This window comes from Thermobia domestica, chromosome 5 (genome assembly GCF_964235325.1).
Source record: "Thermobia domestica chromosome 5, izTheDome1.hap1.1, whole genome shotgun sequence".
NCBI classification, from domain to species: Eukaryota; Metazoa; Arthropoda; class Insecta; order Zygentoma; family Lepismatidae; genus Thermobia; species Thermobia domestica.
The window spans coordinates 73,847,268-73,873,793 of record NC_137458.1 but is presented as its reverse complement, the minus strand read 5'-3'; positions in this window follow the sequence as shown (position 1 = coordinate 73,873,793).

Genomic DNA, 26,526 nt, shown 5'->3' with positions numbered 1-26,526 from the left:
TTCTCCCGTTTCCTCCCACTTTTTTCATTCCATCTTTTCATTCATTTCTCATCTTCACCGTCTCCTTTAGCCTAACCGGCATAAGCGTGGGACGTAAAACTCAAAAATTTCAATTCTTTCAATCATACAAAGCACCTTTAATTCCCATCTTGATATTAAGATTTGTACCTACATTGTAGCTGGAAGGGATCACAGATAGTAGGAATTCAATGTTCTACTACTGCAAAAGGTGAAGGTATTCCTTTGCAGTTTATTATGTATTGTATGCGATTAGCAGATAATTTAAAAATCTATATATTGACTGTTCATTTCTCTCACTTGCAATATAGCCAATGCGATGAAGAGTACAATGTTTTGTGTTGAAGTGAAATGAAACAGAACGAATCAAATGAACTACCATGTGAACTATTTATTATGGGTGTAGCAAGGTATGACTACCTAGGTATATGGTAACGCTGGTCCTTTCTGAGTACAAAGTGCAAGTATATAGATTATTTTTATTGAATGTTCTAATTCTATTGTTTTCTCTTTTCCAAAATGTGACCTGTATTCACTGGCGGATCCACGGGGAGGGCGGAGAGGGCCACCGCCCCCTCCAAGGGTTTTTTGAACTTTCAGCATTTATCATTGGGAAATCCTAATATGGTCTTTTTGCCGACAGATACAATCTGTGTGACAAGCATAGCAGAATCTAATCAAAATGTGTGGTACTTAATAGTTTTAATACAGACATATTTGAATTGCGAATACTTCTCTCGCTAGTTCCTTGGGGCGGTCACCATAAGCCCCAAAGTAGCGAGAATATGATTCATTCGTTGGACGAACAGCTGTAGGAAGGAGGGTAAGACGGCTTACTCTGAACTAAAAATGTGTTAGTGTCCTAGAAAAAGGGTATGAAATGGATTTCGGAAATCCGGATTATAACCTCAATTATCTTTACCTTTAATGAAGAGAAATATAGAAAAGGTCTCTGAATCTAAGAGGAGACTTTTCGGTTGGTTGATTTATTAATATGTATTTAAGTCGTTTGTCAAAAGCGATGCTTTACAGAACGAGAACTAGAGTTTAAAGTTGGATCTGAGCCACTGTAGTGCGTTCAATGCTCACTCACCGGGAATTAAACCACAGAACCTCATGCATCAATGATAATAGGTATGTTGGCTAGCTACTAGATCAACAAAGAGAGCCGTGACTTTTGGGATTCAACACGGAAACATTAGGAAGGGACTATGGATGTATTGTGACTTCAAATGGCATTTCATCTTTTCTTGAGAAATAAGAAAAGTTACAAGCTGTTATTGTAATTCATAAAAGACGATATCCTGAGTGAGTAACTTCGCACAGGCCAAACCACTTAAGTCAGAAATTTAAAATTAGGACAGTAGATAAGATCTGTTACGTAGAGTATCACTAAGGAAGGATTTTTTGGGGAGGAGTGAATTCGAAGAAAGGAAGGGAGAATGGGGTGGAAATTATTTTAATAAGATGGTCATCTCTTCGAATCCGTTAAGACTAGAGACTTAAAATCTGGCATTTGGATTCCTTATTTAAAATAACTTGACATGCGTTTCAACGCTTTTTATATTATAGTAAAACTGAGAAAAAGGAGATGGAAAGAAAAAGTGGCGGCGATTGCAAATATTATAATTATGATATCAATATCTAAGAATCTTTGAAGGTTAGAAAAATGAAATTTCGTATATGGACCTTCGACTTAAAATAATTCAATACGTATCCCAGCGTTTTTGATATTTTATCTAGAAGGGAAGAAAAGGGGTATTATATTATTATTATTATTATTATTATTATTATTATTATTATTATTATTATTATTATAAGATGCCCATATTTCGGGATCTCTTGCGGTTAGAAACATGAAAGTTGGTATTTTGATGTTTCATTTAAAATAATTCAACACGTATTTGAAAGTTTTTCTTTTCACTTAACGTAGAAGAGAAGGAAAAAAGGTCCATTAAAATGCCTTACGAGGTGTTTGAATTTCGCGAAGAATTGTGCCACAGTACCACGTAGGAGCATTTGCTATATTGTGCAAGGCCGTATGCCGAGCAGATTGGGGATCTGGGGGCGAAGCCTCACCTAGACGAAAGCTAATATAATATACCTAAGTAATTTTATTGTTGTTGTAAGCACAACTATAATTATCCTATGTTTCGTGGATCCCACACAAATATAGAGATAGATTAATTTTGTAATAATTTTTCTCACTGCTGTCCCGCAATTGTTACTCAAAATATAAATGATTAGAGCAAATTGTATACTCTTTCGTTAAAATGAATGTTATCGGCAATACAGTATTTTCTTTTGTGGAAGTACTGTGCCAGACAGTGCATATGTTGTGGTGACTGTGTGTGAAGTAAATCATGACACCGCCACGCCTCCGAAACGAAAGTATGTATTTAATTAAAATCTACAGAAAAAAAATACTTCCATTACCAAAAAAAAGTTCGCCTGCCAAAGTGGAATCTGGGACTCCTTTTTACACGCAACCCGCTCCAGCCCCGGATTCATATGACTCCCATTTTTGCAAATTAAAATTCTGGTCACCTTGAAGCTACGCTCATCTTCGAGAAAGCGAACCGCCCCTCCCAAACGATCCTTCTGGATCCGCTAGTGACTGTATTATGCAGATCTATCTTTCAAGTGACACATTTATCTCGAGTGGAAATAATTATTCTTAAGAAAGGACCCTTAATTATTTACATTTTATATCATGTATTCCATGCACTGTAGATGAATTATGCTGTATGACAGGGAGCAAGAACGGAATTCAAAGCCAAACATTACATTTTTAGCAGTATGTATTATCAATGTTACTGCAAATCTTGATGGCACATCTTATTGTTTCATGTTTCATAACTTCTACAAAATGAGTGATGCCACATTAACTAGTCAACATCACCCAATACTAGTGTGTCACTTCTTGAACGACCGGGGTCCATCAGTAAATTCAGATATTTTAGAAGGTATGCTTCCGCGATGTCTTTTCAAAAGTTGAGTTGTGGAATATTTTACCTGATAACTTATGAGTGTCTAAAAATTGTTTACTGTGATACCAGGTATGTAAATATGAGTCAAACCACTTTCTTCATGGACACCAATTATATACCAGCCAATTTCTTCAGTTCATTTAGTTGGTTTTACTCATAAATTTGTCTCCATCTATCTTGAACCTCAGAACATTTGCCTTTAATAGGTACTGCTGAATTGGCAATCCATTTGAGTACTATAATTTAGCCTTTATCGCTAGTTACATACTGAAACATTTCTAAAGGTTTTTTTTTCCTTTTTTCATTTATTTTCAAAACTTACAGGACAGTCATTTAGGATATGATTTTCTCGTAAAGTATCAGTCGCGCCATACACAATGTTTTCAAATCAATAATAAATGTATGCTTCTAAATTTTAAAATGCAATTATTTTAGTGATAAAGGGAGAATATCAATGAGACCTAATAAATGTTCCACTGGTTTTACAAAGTATTTATTTGTGTACACTATAACCTTTGGTTAAATATGAAACTTTAGGAATACGAGTGTAACGATGCCTATCACAATGAGCAAGTACTCATAAAAGCCTAGCGGAGAGGGCATCCGATTGGTAAAGCAATGTGAATTCAATGTATTTCTGTACATTTCTTCATTGTTTGGCAGCAGTACATTTCTTCATTGTTCGAAGCTTTGTGTCTCAGTAACTAAGAATTATTTTTCTAGTAAACCTCATAAGCGCTACATTGTATATTACTAGATGGAATCATATAACTAGAATATTTGGTCAAAAATGAAGTGTCCATTTCAAGTTTTGACTTGACGCCAGACTAGGCTATAGTTTAATAAACATGCATGGTACATCAGAAATCCGGGACCATATGTCAACACCATTATGTTTAAAATAAAAGAATGTTTTTTTAACTATGTGCTCTTAATTCTAAAAATGTCGAATTGTTGAGATAACATCAATCATTCTGTACCCATACTTGTAAGATGGCGAATGTTAAAAATAAAAAGTAACTTTTTCTGCTTCAGCTGTCTGTTTGAACGGAAATAAATTAAAAGGACAAGTGCAGGTTGTTACGTAAGGAACCCTAGGTTACAAGTGAACAGCGTATAAGAGATTCTAAACATGGCATAATTATTGATTAAAACCACCTGTTTACAGCAATTTCTCTTCCTTTCCGGTTTTCGTACTTTTATTCATAACGGAGTTAGTTATGACCCCCGAAAATTGATATGTATTATATAGTGTACGACTACTTATGATACATAACCGGGAAATGGTTAAATAAATATATTCCACGCGAGACTATTACAGTTTATTTATTCTTTACACTTCATTTTATTTTTGCTGTAATTCTATTAACATCTAACTTAAGAAATAAAGAAAATTATTACCTCCTTCTGCGTATTTTAACATCTGAAGAAACTTCATTCTCTACACAATTGATACGTATGTTCACAGCACGTTCTTGTTGGTGAGGCTCTTCTGGTTTTGTTTGCTCTGAGATGTCTACTGTAGTCTCATCGTTCTTGTCCTGTGAAGGTTCCACTTTCATTTTCATTTTCCGACGATAAATCTCACAGCAAATAAACTGAATCCCTTGACATATGAAGAAGTACATATATTCTATGACAGAGATTACAGTGCATCCAAAAAACAGTGAGCCGACGCCACCAAAAGACACTGGAATGATAGAAAAAGGAACATAAGTGTATTTAATATGATAAAGATTTAGCAATTTTATTATGTATGGTTTGAATTTTCTATGAAGTAATAAATATAATGCACACGGTAGTTTCTCTTCTTCTGAACAGATCATAGTCGTTGAGTACCTTACTTTTTCTCCCTGTTTATCCGAGGTATAATATTCAAGAATTAAATATTTATAATATTTAATAATAGAATAATTATAATATTCAAGAAAAAATGCCCAAACTGTAATTCGAAATTGTAGGGAAACAACGCTTTAACTCAATTCAAATATTTTAAACGTAAATGTCATGTCAATTATTATCTAAGAATCTTTAAAAGGTAAATGCGCATCTTATATTAACGTACCACAACGATTTCAACGTATATACTCAATCAGAACCTGTAACTAACTATGATTATTTGAGAGAAGGGTATTAAAACTGTATACAACAAAACCAAGTAATATGATAAGAAAACTACCTTTACGGTCACGCTAGATATTTAGTCTATTCTATAGATCAACAACTGTTTTGAAACGTAATGTGATCCTAACTCAGAAGAGAAGAAATTATCATAGTCTAAATTATAAAAGGTACGTGCAAAATATGACAGTAAATGTGTGCATTTCAAAATTGCTTTCACCGACATAAGCACGTAGACGGAAAAACTCAATACGTTTGCGGACGTCTGAAAGCTATATCAGAATGAGCATCAATCGCACCTGCGGATAACACGCCATATACTATCGAAATAATAAGTCATGTTCTCACTGTACGGTCCATTTGCAGAAAACGTGTTCAAGTAATACATATTTCGACATATTTCAAAGTCCCGAAAGCCAAAATATTCAATCCTATCTATATTCTTTGGAATACCATGAAATGGATATCTCAAGTTTCTTATATACTACACAAGTCAATAACGATAAATATCTCAATGCGCCGAATGATGTATACTATATACTGAGTTGAATACCAACATTTAACTACGTTCTCGCCAGCGGAATGGAAAATATATGACCTTCACCCACATTATTAAAACAAAATTTCATCAATGTATTGAAGTATAAATCGCATCAGAACAACGTCACCTAAACGGAGTCACTCATAAATGATTCTTTGTTTATCATTAGACCATATTGAATAATGAATATCATTCCTATACGATTGTCGAAAAAGAGCTATAAACTCCTGTTGGGAAAGCGTTAGTATCTGCTATTTTCTTCAAAAACTTTACCAAAAATGCTTTCTAACAGTGTGTTTTGGCTGGAAATCAATTTGCTATATCCATGATTTCTAGTGGGAGCGATTTGTCCGTAGATCATAACAGTTGTTGCTACCTCCTCTGATTGGAAGTGTTTATGCCTCATGTAATCGAGGTAAAAATATCAGTATTATAGATTAATTAGTAATAATAATACTAGAAGAATACTGCAAGATATGTTGCATATAGTACATAAATGAATATGATCAATACTTAGAGCAATGTTGGAGAAAACATGCATGGCAAAATGAAATTCATGAAGTGCGAAAGAAACCATAAATCATATTAATTGCCACAGTGTAAATGTAGTTTTGTTCTGGACGGGCATGGAATCGAAATGCCATAATAATATATATATATATAATATATATATATAATGGATATAATAAAAATATTTTTTAAACATATTTCATGCTAATAGTGTCGAGAATTCTAATTATTGAAACAAAAGGTAGGTTTGTGTAGTAATAATGTTATTCCTTGTTTAAACTCAAAGTCAGATTATAGTAATACAATTACGACTACTAAGCGACAAAATTATTTTATCAAACCTGACTCTTCGAAGATTTAATAACGTATTTATCTTGGGATCTTTTAAACAAAAATTCCTTTCGTTTCTCAGCAGTTGAATGCCAAATAAAAGTGAGAAGAGCATGTCAACAAGAATCGATAACATTATAGATTCTTCGGGAAAGGAATTAACTAATTTCCTTAAGGCGGTAGATTTAAATTTTAGACCTGGTGATATATTTATTTTGAGTTTAGCGTTACTCTCAGCAGGGAGGCAACATAACACATGGACATACAGCTTAATAAGGACTCGTAAACACATCCACATCAGGTCCACCGGGAACCAATGTCTCCCACGCACATTTTTGCAATTGAATCTCTGACACACCTCACAATTGTCTGCTCAAATAGGTCTACCGATACCATACTGAAAGCACCACAGGGAAAATATTGATCGCAGCCTTAAAATGTTGACTAATAAGCTTGATTGAAGTCAAAAGTTCAGGATAAGATTATTTAATATCAGGAATATATTCTTCATCCTCTCAACTACTCTATTAGCAACATTGACCCATACACAAATGAAGTAATTCAAGATTAACAGTGTGGATTTAAACAAAATCAATCAACTATCGACCAGACATTTACTATTGACAAATACTCGAAAAGAAATTGAAATACAATACCCGAGACTTAAATTATTCATTGATTTTAGAAACTCCTGTTGCTTAGAAGGAAAATATTATATGATATTCTTTCAGAATTTTCTATCGCATAAAGCTAGTTAGGTTAATTAAAAAGTTCTTAAGTGAATTCCAAACTAAACCTCGAATAGGAAAATCAATGTCCACGGGCATTCATTTCGAGAATGATATGAAAGAAGATGTGTTGTAACCATTTTTGTTTAACTTCGTTCTCGAGTGATCTATCAGGAAAATCAAGAATAGCAACCAGGGCCTACAACTGAATGATACTCAACAAGTTAGAGTGTATGCTCATGATATAAACCTGATAATAGACGATAAAATCATAGAAATATATGCAGGAGTCTTATTAAATGCTTGCGCGGACGTGAGTTTCAAAATAAATGCAGAGAACATTAAACATATGGGAGTTTGCGTGGATTGCAATACTGCCATTAAACATACATCTAAATAACAAATAACACTTTCGACAAGGTGAATCATACGACAAATTGAAGAAGAGGAGAAGACTACCAGCACGTACAGTCCAGCGGTGGTGGAAAACAGGATTAAGAATTTCTTGTACATTCCTGGGAAAATGAAGCCGAGCACCGTTCGGTTGCAAAATATAATCATCATAATTAGTGTTCATCTGGGGTAACAATCAGGTTTCCAACATGTCTAGAAATGAGTCACCTGTCACAATTTATTGTTCAAAGAAACATAGTCCATGCACTTTCTCGCAGGACACCGTAGAGAAAACGTTCACTTTTGGAGAGTAACATGGATACTCTATCTGTGTATTAGGCTTTCCCGGATACGAAAATTGTGTTTGTTTACCTTGCCACTTTCATGGAAAGTGCCTTCATCGCAGAAGATGAGTCTGTCTACAAAACAATCTCCCTCTATTTTGAACTGTATCTCTTCATAGAAGTCACGATTTTCACTTTGTGTGCTGGTGTGACTAATCGTCCCCTGTACGGGTTAAAACATAGCCGCTTGCGAAATACCTTCCAAATCGTATTCTTTGGTATTTCCTATTTCTTGCTTGAATTACTAAGTGACTTGCCAGGACTTTGCTGAAACACCTCTTGCACTCTTTCAACGTTTGCATCGGACACTCAAGGTTGACCAGAGCTCTTGCCTTTACACAAGCATCAAGTTTCCACAAACTGTCGGTACTACCTATTTATGTTATTCTTATGTTAGGTTTTGTCTTCCTTAAACTATTCACGAAACTCACGCTGATCTGTAAACACAGATCTGGACATCCCAAAATGGAGCACACATAAAGCTTTTTACTATTGCGACGCCATCTTGGAAACTGATGCTGCAACCGCGCTATAAACATGACAGAAAACAACAGGTAGCGCATGAGAAACTTGGGCACTTGACAATGCTTACAAATATTTTAGCCTGCGTTTCTTCGTTAAAGAAAGCGACCATGTTTTGCAATCATACAGCACGACATGCACAATTTCTGGGATTATGTATATCTACTCTCATTTTACTCTCGAAATCCCTTTTGCCTATATGAATAACCTACGCGCCATTAGTTTGAAAAAGTCACTTTCTAGTCCTGATGAAAGCCCATGTGGCTCAGATCTCACGTTAAGCTTTCGGATAACGCCTCATATACTGCTTACTGCGATGCGGGACGTTACACACAAATTCAGTTCAATTCAAACTGTTATTTTCCATAAGTGCCACTATATGTAATGCAGTGCTATTCACCTGTAGAGTGTATGAAAGGTTCGGAGAAAATCCATGGTATACACAGTGGATTTACAGTGAGCCCAAGTCATAGATCAGAGATCGCTAACCATCTACAGTGCAGCAGTCACTATTCAGTCCATCATTAAAAGTACAACTCCAAGTGTTACTAAAATATAATTTTAACAAGATAACTACAACAAAGTTTTACGTAACAAAATTGAAGTTAATCTTACCTAGCATTTCTAGCTTCCCAAAAAGTACGTCTCTCGTGTATCCAATTGATGGGAAAGATGGCATTAAGTAGAAAACCCCACTTAAATCTGCGTACATGCCTCCGTACCTGCAGAAATTACAGTACATAAAGTTCATATTAAAAGAATGCACAGCGTCGAAAAATCAGAAGAAAAATCTCACATATTGAAAAGACTACAAAATGTAACAAGAAGATATTGCATCAAAATATCAGTACGCATACGTCAGAAATACAATAATGATGGAGAAGTGGATTTAAAGCAGTTTTTTTATGTTAAGAAACACGTTTGATAGCAATAGCAAATGTAAATACGTACCTAGAGTAGAATCTAAAGGAAAAAGCAGTTCTAAAAAGACCCAGAATGCATGATATTCTAAGCAAGGAAAGACGTGTGAATATAAACTAAAATAATAAACCAAATATATCTAACAACTTAATTTGGAAAAGCTACTGCATGATTTGTTAATGGAAAACTATTGTACGAGCGAAAATTCGCGTATGGTAAGGAGTTCTAACTTATAAAATATTGTAACGTATGAAGTTGTTTTAGATATAGAGTGTGATATATAGTGACTGTTACCAGTACGGAAGAAGAATAATCGAAAATTAAAATTAGTGTTCGAGAGAAATAAGTGTGAAAACTATATAACTGATAGCTGAGGGAGGAAAAAGAAAAATATAAAATAATGTAATCAATCGTAGAAAGAAACTACCAACTCAAGAATTATTTAATGTCCATAGGTCACACATAAACATAACTTTTCACAGTAAACAAGGAATACTAGTTCAGAAATATTAGAAATAAATATAAAAAAATTGAAGAGAAGATTGTAAAACACAAAAAGTCAGAACGACAAAATCCATGTGTCAAAAAAAAGAGTATAATAAGAAATCAGATAATAAGAATACAGATTCTACAGATTTTACCTAACAACTGAATAAGATGATTTTATTAAATAAAAAATACATAAACTCAGCAAGAAATCATTGGCTTATCATTATATTAAGATGGATTTTAATTTATTACGAAATGCAATATGGCAATAGATAAACAAAATTAATAATTCAAAGTAAAGGTAAATTGAAACCCGAAAATTGATTGATTGATTGAATTTTAATGTGATGATCAAGATCGATGCTATTTGACTCCGTCACCATAAACACTACTGCTTAAAAACACGGACTGTCCTTATTAAAATTTAAAAACGAATATATTAAAATGTAAGAAGAAACAAATATATAACAACAATAATAAATTATAAATATATAACAATAAGGATTAATAATGGGAACGAAAAAGAAAAACATATGACAATAACAATAAATAATATTAATACTAACTATAGTGGAAATATTTAACAATTATAATAGTAGAAAAGAATAAATGTCAGAAATCACGGTCTACAGTGAACTTTTCCGTTTGAGCCAACCACCATATATTCAGTATCCATTAGGTCGTGCTCCATCATGTCAGGTTTCAAAGAAACCCCAGGTGGCTTACGGAAAGGCTTCTAAAGCTCAGAAAAGTTACCAATGTTACAAGTATGCATAAAACAATTACACGCTCATACAATATCAATATCATATCCTATTGTATGTTCAAATATAAGCAGTAGTCCATGACGTTCTCTGAGATATGAGGACATCCAACAAGAACGTGTCGAATTCTCAATGGAACGATACACTCTTCACAATACGAACATTAAAACCATACATCAAATAACTATGCATCAGACCAGAGCGTCCGATACACAAATGCGTGAGGAGTACTTCATCTCGACTACGAGTGAGAATGGATGTGTTCCACTCCACGGCGAGGCTGAACTCTTCAAAGTTTACTTTTATTTGCCTGGTTCCAATCTCTTTGCCGATGAGAGTGTATCATTCTATGGAATTAGTTACTGAAATTGAAATGAGGAAGACTGTGCTCCAATGAAACCCGGCTAAAATGACGTGCTCGGCAGCTGTGTCATCAAGATCGTATTCCCGAGTGCTGACATGACGCGGCACCCAGCAGACATCAACAGCCATGTTTCTGTAGTTGATGCCATCTCTTCAGAGTGTCTTCAACAAGGGAGTGCTTGCTGAAGACATTCTGCAGGCTCATAACTACGCTCTGCGAGTCGGTTCAAACGAGCACGCGACGTAAGGAAAGTATTAGCTCTTGGTTCACGGAAACTTAATTGCAGTTAAATTCAGCAGTATATACTGAACACAAGCGATGCAAACTGAATTTTAAGTTGCCTTCAACCAAGAGTCGGTGGCAGAAACACAGCAAACTGAGTTCCAAACTTTTGAACTGTCCGCATAAAACACATTAAAATTAGGGTACTGCTTTCATAATGCTAAAAACTCCTGCTGATATGTCTGAGAACTGGTGTGATGTATCGAATAAAAAGACAAGTTCAAGTCTAGTTTTGATATACAAATCACCGTTGGGGGTGTAGTACATTATAGTCCAAAGATGTGCTTACTAGTAGACATAAGACTAAATTCGCGGATTCGAAAAGGTAATTCAGATGAAGGGTTTAACACTCAATTTAAAAAAAAAAGCCTAATACGTACTAGAAATGTTATTATAATATAGAATAGATGCTTTCGTACGACTATTTTGCATCGTAACATATTAAGTTTTCTTCAAAGAATACAAAATGTTCTACATGCAAATATATTTTATTTTCTCCTTTCGTTCGTATTCAACCACATAAACTATTAAAAACTTTTCAAACCATAATATTAATTTTAATAAAGATTTACGTCAGTATGAAAGCAGAGAAAGCAGATAATTAAAATATAAAATTTACATTATACTTTCTGTCTATTGTACTTCCTTTCAAATTCCAAAGTTGTGAATTAGAAATTAACCATAAGGTTGGAATCAATGTCTTCTTAACCCGTAAGTACTATGGACCGTCTCTCAGACCGCTGCTACTTTTCGTATCATTATATTTTCCACAGTCTCCCTACTACAAGTGGATCTTTTCGTCTACCTCCCTGCCTAGCAAATGGTTACGTATTGTGAAGTTCGTGTTATAATTGATCCCCTGTACGCGACGCTGGAGGGGTCGAGCGGTCTCACAGACGTACTATAGTAGTTACGTGAGTATTTTGCTGTTCAGTTGTCTTTCGTTATCTACTGATTATTAGCAGTTTTGTGTCTCACCTTGTGGCACGTCTTGCACCACACATCAAATAATGACCCAGACACTGGAAAACCTGAAATACTCATATTTTATAACGAGTAAAGGCGGAGTGGGATACTCTAGACAAAAAATGTACAGATTACACATCAAGTCGTCGAACAAGACGATAGCCATTGACAATTTTCTTTATGCTGGTGGATGTTGCGTGTGGTGTCAATGCGTACAGTATGTCTTGCATCAAGTCTACACTAAGTCCTCAGTGAGACAAGAGTTGATTTCATGAAACCGTTGGGAAAAGGAATTCTTAGGCCTCACATAGAACGTAGATTGTTCATCAGACATCTGCCACGAGAGCTGAGTTTTTCAATCAAAATCATACTATAGCTTGAAAGTAAGTTTCCTACCTTCGCACACAAGGAGTTGAAGAGGAAAACATACTCTTCTGTTCATGAATATCTAAGGGAAAAGCAAAGATATTCGTGTCAGCGGTGTGTGGTACCGATTTCCTTGCAGTGTAGAAAAAAATTATATAAGTGCCTACCTGAAGAAAGTACATGCTGTCAGAAAAGTTCGTGCGGTATTGTCTTTACCGGCAAAATGTATTTTCTTTACTTTCGCCATCATAAAGAACTAAAATAAGGTCTATTCATTACCTTTTCACTACAAAAAAATGTAACAGTACAACTATAACAGTGCCTTCTTGTAAGTTTAAAAAAGCTAAAATTCTTTGTTTTTTTCTCCGATTTTCCTGTATATTTTATTCTCACTGCATAGACAAGAACACTGTATTTTAAATTAGTGTTATTTTGACAACCTAGAAACGGAGAAAAAATTAAATATATCAACAATTACAATTTTAGAATAACAATGAAAGCATTGTTGCAAATTTTGACTATGTTCTATTTCTTATTGTTTTAAAAATATAAAGCTTTTTTTACATAGTGGAATTACGAAATAGTGTTTGATTTTTCTATAAGCATCTAAGATATGTAGGATAGCATTTAAAAAAAAAATATGCAATAAAACTACTATTCAGAAAATGCGAAACAACAATTCGGTCTGACAGACCGTTCCATAGTAGTTACGTGATTATTTTCGTCCATAGTACTTAAAGGTTAACTATATCAATGCGCTCTATACGAAAAAAGAAGACTAAATATAGTCATGATATTCTTTTCTCCTACAACAGTATTTTTTTCTGAAAATGGATACACCCTACGAAATGCCATACGTATAATACAATGGTTCATGGGACACGATACCGCAAAAATATACATGATAGGTTCAACTCAGTTGTGTTGTGGTATGTTTTTTCTAGCACGTAGGACAAGAATTTACAAACAAATTAACTATAATATTAAAAATTAGTACTCATGCAACTATATATATATATACATATATATATATATATATATATATATATATATATATATATATATATATATATATATATATATATATGGTAAGTAATATTCAAAATTTCCTTTATCAAAGTATTACGTCCCCAGTTATTAACAGATAGTGAACACAGCATGCGCAGAAATGAGTTCCAAACGATGAATATATACAAATGTTACGCAGAACAGTGATGTTACGTAATACGATAAACATGTGTCCGAATGTCTTCTTCAATACATTTGGTATTATATATTACGTTTCATAATGTACCGGTAGTGACTACTTAAATGTTAACTTTGAGCAAGTTTCATTACAAAGATTATATTTCGTCTAAGAGTCCGCTGATGAATAAATTCTGGAGAACAAGGCTCTGTAATAGCAGGTTAGCTTAGTGGAACAAAAAATAATCTTTACCAATAAAAGGAACTTATAAAAGAAATTCCCACAGAAAGTACCACTATCCCTCACTAGCAAGATAATTCAGTTTCTTTTCGATATCCCAGAATATTTTAGAACTTCCAAAAGCATTTTCAGTTATATATATACGTGATAGTCTAACAAAAAATTATGACGATTAATGGCATTGATAACTTCAAGAGATCTAACGAATTGAAGAAGTTGAATTCTACTATCAGGTGTCACATAGTATTCAAAATCCAATGATGTTGCATGATATTACTTTGTTTCCTTACAATATACTACTTACTTTCCTTCACTAATCTGCTTAGTTTCATAGTTCTCTTCATCACAAGAGGGATAGCAATCACAATCATCCTTATTCATCGATTCTGTAATTTAGTTAGAAGTTTGATTAATAATATTGCTTTTCAAAAGCATCAAAACACAAGTTAAAATATTGTTCCAAATATTTTTGAACTTATTGTGTTACTGCTGGACTAAATTTGCTTTTATTTTGTTTAATTATGGGTGAAAATTAGAGTAATGTGTTCAACATAAATCCCACTTTGCTTCTAGCAGATTTCGTTGCCTAAATTTACTAGTTTGTGAATTTTACAATTGATACCGAAACTTTGCTCTTCCCTTTGAAGATTTGTATCAGTAATTTTTCTGGAGAGTCTACGTGCGTACCCACATAATATTTCCATGATGTGGTGTCTGTATATTAAAACAAAAATAGAGATAAAATTAGTTAATTTTAGGTTCACGAATTCAAAGATTGAATTGACTCATCCCCAACATTTATAAAGTAACTCTCAGATATGCAGAAAAAATTAACGATTCCCAAACCCACTCAATGCCCCACATAATATAAATATATATCCAGAAATAAACTAAATGTTAATTATGTTAATTGGTCTCAAAAATAATCTTAACTATTGAAACTAAGAAATCCATCAATGCCGTAAATATCACAGGCAGCTTCCAATTTCGTCAAACGTCCAATCCCCAATCCGCAGTTCATTTATTCAATGTCCATGAAAAGTTTAAGACCAAATCCCTTTAGGGAATATTTTTATGTTATATTATAGTTGAGTGCCAACTTGTTTCTACCATAGATTTTGAGATGCAGCAAAGAACCTGTGTCACCTTGGTCACCTTTCTGTACCATGCATATCACGTTTCTCGAGCAAAATACATAAGAACGTATATAAATATAAAAATATTTGACATAAAAATACAACAACAGTAAGATAAAGAACAAAATTTAACAATACAGGATGCGGCACGTAAAACCGGCCCGACGTAATATTCTGTTATATTGTGTTTTTGGCAACACTTAAATAATCTACCTTCCTACTAAGAAATGGCGTGTCGAGGTCGGGTCGACTTACGTGACCTGTAGCAGTCACGTGCAGCCGCAGCCAGTGAAACTTGTTGAAACCAGTTGAGAAAAAGGCCTCGTTATGTTAAGCCGGGTGAGTGTCAGTGTGTAATAATGCCGTATTCGATACCCGAGCGTGTTGCCATTGTTGAAGGGTTCAATCTCATTGTATCTTTTGTGAAAACAAAGAATTTGTTTCGGGAGAAATTTCCAGGACGTTCTGTGCCAGCAAAAAGCACCATTCAGGAATTGATTGAAAAATGGCGGCGTACAGGATCGGTTCATAATGCTCTCAGGAACAGACGACCATCTGTCTGCACACCTGAATTAAAGATGCAGGTGGAGAAGATAATGAAGAGAAGTCCTCGAAAGTCAACCAGGAGATTGAGTCAACAGGTTCATGCGAGTGAGAGAAGTTGCAGACGTGTTTTAAGGGGACTGAGTTAAAACCGTACCGGATAAGTGTTGTGCAAGAACTGAAGGAGCCTGACCTGCAGAAGAGGGTGCATTTCTGTTCATGGCTGTTGAGAAATGTTGCCAGTGGTTTCTTCGATCCACTAATGCTCATCATGAGTGACGAAGCGTGGTTCCACACGTAAATTCCCAAAACAACCGGTATTGGTCGACAGAAAATCCACACGCAATCCACCAGATACCCTTGCATGATGAGAAGATTGGTTTTGGTGTGTCATTTCCGCCACACGCGTTATTGGGCCCATATTCTTTGAGACGACAGTGAACAGTGACGTGAATCCTGGAGGAGTTTTATACACACTTGACCGAAGAGGAGCGTCAGTTATGTTACTTTCAGCAGGACGGTGCAACATGCCACACATCAGCTGCATCATTGTCCCTTGTGCATGAGATGTTTACACCAGAGAGGACAATCAGCAAAGGCTTGTGGCCTCCTCGGTCACCAGACTTGACCACGTGTGACTTTTACTTATGGGGACTGTTAAAGGGAAGATTATACGAAACAAATCTACACACAATTGAAGAACTCAAGACCAGGATCCAGGATGTCACCAATAGCATTACAACACAAGAACTGACAAGGGTGTATATGAATCTCCACAATCGTGCTCACATGTGTGTTGAAATGGGCGGAGGACACTTTCAGCACCTACTGTGAAGGCTGTTGTGAAGGTGAGTAGTCATATTCGATACATTACATTTCATTTATGTGTTGTAGTTAATCATATTCAATACATTACATTTCATTTTATGTGTTCACTTTACGGGCTGGTTTTACGTGCCGCACCCTGCAGAAAAAAAAGAAAATATATAGGTAATTTCACAAGACATTACGTGGGAGATTACAGGCTTTACTTCTTCATTGTTGTTATACGTAAATGAGAGAATACAGTCAGCACGAATCCTCTACCTTCTACGTCTAGATGTAGGAATTAAAATCTGTTTCATCTTTTTTTACTTACCAATCATACTTTCCTGCTCTGCAAAACACGCAAGGCCATCAATATCACACTCCTTATGTTTCCCTTTAATAAAGAAAATATTGTCTTGTTTATAAAAAAATAACCTTACGACATGGACATATATATATATTGTAGTCGTAACAATTTACACCTGGAACGACGGATACGTGGGTACGGTAGGACAAGAATAAGAGACAGAATACATACAGTGCTTCTGAAATAGAGGTGAAACTAAGTACTTTATGACCTTGTGGTTTAACAATTTTCAGTGCATGTACCAAACAATTAAATGCAGGAAACATAAAATATTAATTTATCAGTCTGAGAGCTTAATACCATATTTCCCGATAAGTTAAATCTGAATGTATTTACTAATACGCATTGGGCTGTATAGTTAGATGCTTCATCAAACGTTTTGGGTTACAGTTATTCCTGTAAAACTCATGTAAAACTAGAAGAGATGATTTGGTCATTTGTCCCATTAAATGTTTCAAAAAGACCTGGGGGAAATGTTTTTTTTTCATAATCCTCACAATTTTGTGATTGATTTTAACAGAGAAATGTGGTTTGCTCTGTTTTGCCAGTTTTAATTTGTAAATACTATAAATGGAAATGAATTATCCTATTCCGAGATAGAGTACAGTTAATCGTTCTTATCTTGATAGTATATAGTTGAACAAAGAGTTGTAGTCACACACAATAACATTTTAATTATAGTTCATAATCAACATACTCAATAGTTCGTAATTTTTAAACAATGTATAACATACCCAATCATAATTTATATTATTATCAATTTCAGAGTAAGCAAAGTTTAAAGATTTGAGAAGTTTATAATATTTCATGAGTATTTCAACCATTTTCGGTATTTCATATGCATAGTAGATATATCCTAAATGAGTACTTTTTCTATAGTATGTATGCTTATCTTTCATATTTCCAAATGTTAAGGAGAAGTTCTTAATATTGATGCACTAGCCAATTTATCAGAAATTCTATGCAGTAGCTCAGTAATTCAGTTGTTATTAATAGTACAAAAGTTCGTATTGAACGATAACTATGATGAACGAAACTACGTAATATAAATTCAAACAAGAACCAAGTGGAGTTCCTTACCTGATTACCTTTACTACCATCTGAATTAATTAATTACGTAAATTAATTAATTAATCTTTTATAGAATTAAGTTCAGTTGTCAGTAGAAAGAATGTCTGTCCCCTTCGATGACGATAAAAATGTAAGGGATTTAGTATTTTTTTCAAAGAGAAACATATACAACAACGACGTAATAGTCTATAATATCAATACGAATATAATTCGCTTTGGCATTGCTATTATGAGTTCATAATAAATGCACTAAGACGAACGGATATTATCGTTTATGTGCATTTTTTATCACGAGACCAAATGAGAAACTTATCTCAAAACATTATAACGTGATAATAGATTTCGTCTAAGTCTTGTTTAGACACTTCCACTCGAAAACACGTCCAGAAAATGAGTAAACGTAAAATATATCTTTCAAAGGTTAATTGCTACTCAGGTGACTGGAGAAATTATTTTTGTATTCTAAATTTATCATTTCAGAATAACAATACATAATTGTTGAGTTTACTATTTAACATTCTACATGCCACAGTGCAGTTACCATATTTTTAAGGAACGGATTAACCTTCCGTCAAATATTCGAACATCTTTTTTGGAATTATAATTTCCAATGATAAATTTGACACCTAAGCCCAGAATTAGCTTAACTTAATAAATATGAAATAACATAAATACTTACCCAAGTTGTAAAATACATGAGGAATACAATTGCATGACTCTATTCCTCGTTTCAATCCGCATTGTAATCTGCATCCAACAGGACTATAGAAAGGACTTATGTCCAACTTATATTCGCCATGGAATAAGCATTTCCGTTGGCTTATACTAATGTCCTTGACTGCCGGGGTACTTTTGATAGCAAATAAGTCTATTGCCATGTTATATAACAGATCGGTGCCCGGAGCTACAAATACATTTTTAGACATCTGAGGAAATTCATCTGGAGATCCAAGGAAAATCTGAAAAATAGAAGTGTTTCTATTTTTCAGATGGCCATACGTTTTGTGCGAAAATTATAAGTGAAATCAGTGCATAATATTGATCATTCTAAATAACAGAAACATAAAAATTATAGTTTGTCGTAATTAATACCCTATTATCTTTCTTTTATTTTTTTAAAAAACAGTTCCCGTTTCTTTACATCGTTTGTGGTTTATTCTATGAAATTACACATTATATTATGTTTATATAGTATTTATTAAAACTTCTGTACGTTTTCTTAACATTGTAATAGCGTTCCACTAACATGTAAAAGAGTCTCCCCTTAACCCAATATCATTCGAAATAATTATTTCTCACGTGTATTTTGAATATTTGTTCCAAAAAAATGAATTGTCTAATATGAATAATATATATAAATAATTGAAATCAAAGTGTATAAAAAATGAACGGAGATTCAAATGAATATTTTTTAAAACATTATCATTTTGCATTATGTTTATGCATTAGTTTTCATTATGCATTATTTTGTTCGATTGCTTTCTGCCATTCTTCCGGCAAAAGCACAAACCTGTCGATAGAGGAATATGTGGTTTCTGGTCAAAAAATTGTAACACGAGGTTTTCACAATGCTTTTCAAAAACGCCATGATGGTACTTCTGCTCAAAGAAAAAATTATTATAAATTTCTGTTGCTAAGTCTGCACCATACTTTGGATGATCAAAAACTCCCAACCGACTTCTCACAATTCCTTACTAGTCGTTAAAGTTTGGTGTTTCCAGCAAGGTTGAAACATTTTTTCTCGTGACCAGTTGTGACTAATTAACTAACTAACTAATCTATGGCCTATGGAACCAGGAGATTCAATGCCGCGTTCACAAAAGTTCTCCACTGACTTCTATCCTTAGCTAACTGCATCCGGTTTCTTCTTTTGCATTGCAATCTCTGCGAGATCCATCTTAATACTGTCCTCCAATCTGCGCATAGGAAATCCTAATGGTCGTTTTCCGATTGGTCTTTCACTCAAAACTTTGAAAGCGTTTCTACTTTCTTCCATTCTAGCTACATGACCCGCCCACCTAAGTCTCCTAGACTTGACGACCCTAACAGTGTTGGGTAAACCCTATAAATTATGTAGTTCCTCGTTATGAAGTTTCCGCCATTCCCCATTCCCGTTTCTCTTCGGTCCGAATATTCATCTCAGGATCTTGTATTCAAATACTTTCAGTCTATGTTCTTCCCTCGGAGTACGTGACCATCTTTCGCAGCCATGCAAAACAACAGGCATGATTATCGTTTTATATATTTTAAGCTTCAAATCCTTCGACAGAATTCGCGACGACAAGAGATTTTGAACCGAATATTAACACGAATCCCCTGCTTTTATTCGACATTTAATTTCTCCGTGAATATGATTTTCCTGTGTTAATATTGATCCTAGATATTTTAAACTATCCACTTTATCAAAAGTATTATTTCATATTTTAACACAACCATAATTTGCTGTATTTCGGTCCCGACGCACTTCCATGTATTTAGTTTTCTCTGCATTTACTTCTAAACACATGTATGTCCCTGCAAGCGTTTAATGAGATCTCAGCATTTCTTTCTATTATTCTCCTCTCATCTCCTATTAAATTTACATCATCAGCATATGCCATTACCTGGTGAATACCGTTCAATTCTAGGCCCTGGTTGCTATCTTTGATCTTCCTTATAGCGTATTCCAGAACGAAGTTAAATAATAATAGCGACAACGCATCTCCTTGCTTCAGGCCATTTTCGACGTGAAAGCTCGTCGACAAAAATTTTCCTACCTGGACTTCACTTTGAGATTCATTGAAACATATCTTAATTAATCTAATTAGCTTTCTTGGTATTCCAAGTTCTGTAAGAACGTTGTATAATGTTTCTTTCCTAACCGAGTCCTACGCCTTTTTAAAATCAATAAATATTTGATGTACCAGGGTATTGTATTCCCACTTTTTTCGAGTATTTGGCGAATGGCAAATATTTGGTCTATAGTTGATCTATTTCGTCTTAATCCGCACTGATAATCTCCAATAATTTCATCTGCGTATTATATAATAGAATATTTAAAAGAATTGTGTAAGATGTTGACAGAAGAGAAATGCCTCGATAATTATTAGAGTCAGTTTTGTCGCCTTTCTTGCGAATTGGAACAATGAGTGATTCTTTCCACTCCTGTGGCAATTCTTCCTTCTTCCAGATAAGGAGAAAGAGTTTGTGTATCTTGTTCCACAATTTTTCGCCTCCAGCTGAAATTAATTCAGCCGGAATTTCATCTACACCCGGATATTTGTGTTTCTTTAATTTCTTATCTATTCGAAACTTCAATGTGGTATTTCTCTCTTACCTGGCTCTCTTCTATTGTGTTTAAATTGAATCTCTCCGTTTTCGGACAGTGAATATTACCTTTATTCAACGGTGATAGTTTCTTTAAAATTACTAGGTACACTCGCACTTATTGTCGATACTACAGGTCTGACCAATTGCACCCCCTCATGATGCTTGATTTCCTTCGAATCACATCAACGCACAGCATACCTACTGAGCGTCACTGTGGTCTTTGCTAAGACTCTGGTGCTTCTCTTAACCTCGACCACTATCTTTCCACACATTGTTGTTTAGTTAATACACTTTTCAATATGTATTACCAACTGCTTCCAAAATAGCCAGTTAGTCATGTTTTAGCAGAGATTCGCAGATAGAAATTCGATTGAGTTAAAGTTTTCTGAGTCAGATTACGTGGAACTGAAATACAAAGCTTTTTCCCTGTAGCTTACTTTTGCAAATAGCTTAACACTGTTAGATTATGAATGTTTAGGATATTGACAATACTATGACTACTTTATTTCGGTTATGCTTAATTTCTGCCTGAATATGATGTACTTTTTTGTGATTGAGCATCCATTGCAATTACCATCTTAGGCTTCCAAAATTTTGCAGAACGAAAGTGGCTGAATCCTACTTTAAGTGTTGCTTTTGATAACATATCTAACCAATAAAAATCACAAATTTCTTCATGGCCCTGCTCCGCATTTCCTTATTTATGAAAATAAAATTGTAAAGCGTAGAGTAGTTTTGCGGAAAGATTACTGAGTTTCATGACGCAGTTCCTTACGTTGTCTATGTTCTTCTCTATAAATAAATAATATTGAGAATTGCTAGGTAAGATTTCAATGTACTGAATTACTGTACTGTGAACTTGTAGGTGATACCTATTTTTCTCTTGGAAAGATTAGTGACTTGCACATATATAATTGTAAATAAATGGTTACAGTGGAAGATTAATGTGTTTATCACTCTCACCAGATTTCATTACATCTTCAAATCCACAGAATCAATGAATGACAGATTATAGCAATAAGCGTTTCATTGATGACCAGGTCACTACAGATCAAAAATGAAATTCTAGAATTACTTATACTGTATATGAACATTTGAGCCAGAAATTCACTAAAAGAAAAGTCCTACTAGCAATTATCAAAGCCACCGTGATTAAATGAGTAAAATCTACTCATTGAAATATCAGTGTAGCCAATCAACTTAAATAGAGGTTATGATAGCTCACTGGTGCAGCGCTAATTTCTGTTTAGTGGGATCCCTCATTCAATACCCAACAAGTAATTTTGTGGTGGACATCATGTCCGTGAGTTTTTCTTGGGGTACTCCGGTTTTCTCCAAATTTCTTATTCCATCAATTCTTCCATCATCATTCACCTGCATTAATCAACGCCCCCTTAGCCTAACGGGCCTAATGGTTAAACTGAAAGCTTTTTTATTTCATTTCTATAAACTTTCTAAGCATAGTTATTTAAAGAAAACAATACTATGGGATTTGATTAACTCAACTTTGTATCAATTCAAGTTTTATTCGCCGTTGTTAAAAGGAAGCACAAGTATTTGATTATCCTATAATCAAATTTCTAATGACATACTCAAAATCACTTTTAAATATTACTATTGTGCTCTGCTGATGTGTAGTATGATTATGGAAGTTACCAAAAGTTAAGAATTGACAGTACCTAGACACTACGGTGAAAATGGAGGAAACTTAATCTTCCATACTCAATTATCCAAGAGTAATAAAACAAAACTATCTGTTTTATGCAGTGCGTTCTCCTTGCTATGCGTTGATACCATTTAAAACTCTACATCATATATTTTCTAAAGGTGTAGCCTTGGAAAGTGCTCGAAATGAATGACTGAAGGTTTGTTATAGTCAATATTACTTTAACAAGATAAATAGTAACATACCGAAACTCGAGAAAATGCAATTTTAAAGAAAGCGAATTATAACGCTTTGAATAGTAAGGTTACAGTGGAATTGTTTCAGCGTTAAGTTTGTGTATCAAGTGACCATACGTTCGAACAATATTCCTTTTCTGCATGGAATGTAGCCTATGTGTATTGCAAGCTTACATTCCACTGTTACATTATATATGTAGAACAGAGATAGATGTACACCTAAGAAGATAGATAAGTGGTAGATGTCTTCGTTTCAATCCATATGTCGAGTATAATAAGACCACAAAACATTAGTAGGAACTTGAATACTAAAGTAGAAAGCGAATTTCTGAATACCGCAATGTTTGAACGATGCAGTATATATCTAACAACTAAAGCAATATATCCACTTTTTGAACGAAGTCGGAGAAAGGTGAGAAGCATAGCGCAAGGAGAACCGCTTGCAAGGCCGTGACAAGAATCTTCCTCGAACAGCCATTTTAATATGTGTGCGTAGAACGGCAAAGACCAGCGATATATATTACAGGCTCGTAGTCTCAAATTGTGAAGGAAAGAAACTGGGAACGAGTTTTTCGGAAAAAGTGCAACTCGTTGGCTGTGGTAGCGCCTTTCAAATGTGAGTAAAGGACGATGAGACAAGGACCAAGCTACTAACTAAAAGACGGGCATACCGCTATTAAAATTTTTAAGTCGTTGGGCTCTTAAAGTTGGTGTAACACATAGAGCAAAGTTTGTGGCATAATTAACGTTAGATTTCAACAGAATTTAAGAGTGAACAAAGCACGAATGTATATGGACTCAATCTTAACAATTCTAAATAGTGATGATATCATGACGGCTTCTAACTGCTGGAAAATCGTTCATGATGATGTGCACACATTCATTACTGCCATATTTTTAGCTAGCAATGACACGTTTCAGAATTACAACACCAATAGCTACAAGGCAAATGTTGTGCTACGTATAGTGGTACAAGGAACACAGTAGTGAATGTAAATTGTTGTAATAGTTCACTCCTGTTCAATTGCGTTATGAAATTATATTATACAGTTCAGAAAGCGTGGTTATCCTTCAAGTTAGAATCTATAAGGAGACCAACGAAATGTAAAAGACCAATATCTAAAAGAAAAGGCCCTGAAGCCAGGGTTAGAGTTCAAAGTAAAGACAGCGTGAGTTGATACCAGATATCAGGTTGATAAATAACACTGTACAAGAAGTCAGCTAAGTAGGACGAGGAAGTAAGTGTTGTCAGGTTATTGCAAGAACATCACAACGAATATGGAGACTTGTTTTTGGTACCAGAATGATCAACTAATTATCATGATCTATGTGGAAGTCAATTTAGTGAGTTAATTTGAAATAAGACTCTAGAAAGTTGGCAAAGCGCGTTAGAGATTTTGAGAAAGAGATTATTTGTTCAAGGGAAACTGGAACATGCAAGTGATGGGAATAACGTGTCGTAACAAGATAACGGGTTAAAGAAAATGCCATCACATGCGATAACACTCAACTTGGAAATAAATATTCATTTTTTCTTGTATTTCAGAAGCTAGGGAATTTAAGTCTAAAAGTATTGGAATAATTTTATCTTTTTGAACAATGAACTGGCAATTGAAATTAAGCAACTAGCGGAAAGGTTCATAAGAAGTATTTAACAACAAAAAAGGAAGAACAAATTTCTTTCAGGGAATTAGAAAAGATTACATAGAAAAGATGCAAAAGGAATTCCATGATACCATAGAAAACGCGAAACAAATGGAAGATAAACACGAAGAAGGAAACTTAGGAATAGGGAAAAGACTACATAAATTAGGGAGTATTATAGAGTGAAAAAGTACGAATAATGGTAAATTAAAATGGCATCAAAAGGAAGCAGACTTGACAGTGCTGGAACACATATGTCATAATATTCCGACCTTGGCTCAGAAATATTTGCCGAGAAGGCAAAGAGAAAGATTACAGTCTAATACGTGATAAAATGTGTACAGCCTTTAAATAAATAAAAAATAAATAATAGAATGATACTACTACTACTACTACTACTACTACTTCTAATAATAATAATAATAATAATAATAATAATAATAATAATAATAATACGCAACTCGATGGGAAAAACGTAAGTTATCTGGAACTCAGAAGAACTTGGACTACTGTAAATAAGTTAATAATATTTGCGTTTCCTTTTCCTCTGACCTGAGTAGTTGCAAGCAATGCGTAAATAAGCATTTTACTTCCTCAATGAAAGCTGAAAGATAATGAAGAAAATATTAGATGAAGCTGATGACACGAAAGGAAAAAGGCTAGTTAGAACTAAATAACCGATTCCAGTTATTATTAGTTTTAATAATTGCTATTTATAATAGCGGCCACTTACTAAGTTTGTGATATATATTGGAAAAATATACTGTGAATTTTTGCCATTGTGTAGGGTGATAGGCCTGAAAATGCCCCCAAAACTTATAAAAGTACCTGTAATATGAGTTGATATTATATATAGTGTTTCAAAACAAGACAGACAACGTTTGGGAGGTGATCCATGACATCAACAAAAGACAAAAAGTATAGATCAACATGGGTGCACAAATGCTTCCTTTCGGAGTCATATGCTGCCGAAAACATTAAAAATTGAGCTTTAATGATCCATAGCTCCAAGACTATGAGACCCTCTGTAGTCGGGTCAAGACTTCACTTAGGAATTAGTATGCATCCTATGAAAATGTTCATGTTTCAGAATCATAAGGTACTTGCTCAACAATTTTTATAGATGTAGTATTTCAAATTATATGCAGGATTATGTTCTAACGTTGCTAATATAATATTTGCTAAGATATTACGTGATTGGCCTGTTGTCTTATTTTCTTGGAATGTTCATGTTCGTCAATGTGATTCCAAACTACATTACTACTGTCCTGTGAGCCAAAGGTGGACATATCTGAAAATAGGAAGGTATTCATAATGTTTTGACTTGCCAGTGTATGCGTACGTAAAATATAAGCTTTCTAAAATAATATAGCTTACCTTTAAGTTTTTTCTTGGGTTAACAACAACATATGCAAATGTGGTATCATGGAAATTCAGGGTTGGTATTTTAAGTTGATCTTCATTCTTCTGTGTTGTTCTAAAAAATGTATGAACACATTTATATCATTAATTTTATATAACATAGTAAGATTTTCCTTAAGTACTGATCTTTATTACACAACTTCAATTGGATAAAAATGTTTAGTTTATAATTCTTGTGTTTGAAAAAATATCATGATATCGTTGAATGTCTTCTACATAAGTTTCAAGGAAAGTAAATCATACTGAAACG